This window comes from Arachis ipaensis, chromosome B04 (assembly GCF_000816755.2).
Source record: "Arachis ipaensis cultivar K30076 chromosome B04, Araip1.1, whole genome shotgun sequence".
Taxonomy (NCBI): domain Eukaryota; kingdom Viridiplantae; phylum Streptophyta; class Magnoliopsida; order Fabales; family Fabaceae; genus Arachis; species Arachis ipaensis.
The window spans coordinates 64,578,109-64,580,148 of record NC_029788.2 but is presented as its reverse complement, the minus strand read 5'-3'; the positions used below and the strand labels follow the sequence as shown (position 1 = coordinate 64,580,148).

The 2,040-nt window shown below is 41.7% G+C and overlaps 1 long non-coding RNA gene across 1 annotated transcript in view; it reads left to right on the top strand.

Annotated features, from left to right (window-relative positions):
• Positions 1,451-2,040, top strand: part of LOC110270658 — a 6,361-nt gene continuing 5,771 nt past the window's right edge. Inside the window, exon 1 of the long non-coding RNA XR_002360298.1 lies at positions 1,451-1,526. This is a non-coding gene — a long non-coding RNA (uncharacterized LOC110270658). The remainder of the gene's footprint in view (positions 1,527-2,040) is intronic.

Genomic DNA, 2,040 nt, shown 5'->3' with positions numbered 1-2,040 from the left:
TCAAGCAAGTTCTATGAAAGATGTAAGACCCAGAACTTTTGAAAAGTCTTATTATGATCAAGTCTCAAATCATATAGTTATTTATAGCCTTAATTCCAGAGATTATTTTATTAAAGATAATTAAGGCAAGTTTTGATTTATTGAACTTGAGATAAGTTATGATTATTATCCAATTTTATAATTATTGGATTATTTTCTATATTTAAGGTATAAGGCTGGTAGTTATGAAATAATAAGGATTTTATATGATTTGGACTAGATAAGTAATATTTTAAATATTAATACTGCTACTTTGGAAAAATAAAGGGGTTTAATTATATTATTTTTAATTATTTTGATTTGGCCATTTTATGGAAAATACTTTGTGAAATTGATGAGCAAATAGTATTTTCTATATATAATTAGTGTTGGATATAATTTGGGTTTCAATTATTATATTATTCCCAATTTCATGTGAAATTACCCAATGAACCCTAACCCTAAGTTTCAAAATAAAACCCTAGCTCCCTCAAACCCACGCAGCTGCAGCTGCTGCCCCTCTCTGCCCTAAACATACACACCCACACATATGAAGAAGGAAGGAAACTGAATTTGAGAGAGAAAAGGGAGGCGGCGCGGTGGGTGCCACTTCCACTGTTGCCTCCGTCTCTAACAGAGGGAGAGAAAGTAATGTCGTCGCACATCCAATGGTGGAGATTGAGAGAGCGATCACCGCGCCGCCATCGCCCTCACTGCGTCGCACCGCTGCGGCAGTCCACACGTCCTTGTCATCGCCAGGGGAAAGCTAGCGCTTCCAGGCCTCCTCATCGATCTGCCTGTCACGTTGGAGGCGCGAGCCATGGACATCCTTGCTGAGTCGCCGCCATCTTGCCTCTGCCGGCGAGTACGAAGAGAGAGAGAGCACGACAGGGGAGCCCTGTTGAAGTCGGTCACTGCCGCCGAGAGGCCATCGCTGCTGCCACTAGAAGGTCGCCGGAGTTAGTTAGAACTGCCGATCTGATTCTGTTTTCTTTCGGTGGATGCCGGGATCACCATTCTAGTGTCGCTGTCATTGTTAGGGTTGCCGGGAAGAGGAACCCGTCTGGGAGAGAGAAAACGGGGAGGTTGTCGCTGCGAGTGTCGCTGTTAGCAAAAGAGGGAATCGCGCCACCTTGCCTAACCGCCGTTAAAATGCCACTGCCGCCATCGGAAAACTTTGTTGGTAAGGGTTTTAAGTTGGTTCTCCTTTCCGTTGAGTTTTTGGGAACCTCATTGTCACTGCATGTTATTCAGGTCACCGCTATCACTTGAGGTGGCTGCTGGGCTGCCGCCGAACCGGTTCATAGACCATTGCTGTTTCGGTTCAGCCGCTCTTTCTTTAGTTCGGTAAGCGTTTCGATTTGAAAGCCCTTTGGTTACCGTTCTGTTATCATACGCTGAGGTTTGTAGCGTTAATTGCTATAAGACTAAGCTTCGATTGTTATATGTTGTGATTAGTGTTGCTACGGTTATTGCGAAAGTGGCTGGGAGCTGAGGTTTAGGTTGCCGTCAGTTCGGGTTGAGGCGGAAAGGACTTGATGAGGCGTTTGGGTTATGGAATTGCGTTTCGAGGTAGGGCACTTTCCAATAACTATGTTTTATGTATTGGAATTATTACATATGGATATTGTTGTGAGATATTGTGTATTTGGTGATTGTATCTGCCTTATGTGTTATTTCATTGACTTGAGTGATTATGGATGTTGGTTTGGTTGAATTGTTGTGCGGCTTTGTGAAATGTTATGTTTTGAAGTGATTCTTTAAAGATTTGAAATATGAGTTTAATCTGTTGAGGATTGATTTGATTTGAGTCAATTATTTGATGATGTGAAAAGTCGAATGCACTTTTGAATTCAGCCGGGTTTACTTTAATTGACTTAATCTTGGACAAATGATTTGTTACTGAACCGTTTCTTTAAAGGTTTGGAAATGAGTTAAATCGGTTGATAATGAGTTGATTTTGAAATGGTTTTCTTGAGATATGCCACTGAGGCGACTGTTGGATTTAGCTTGCTTTGAATT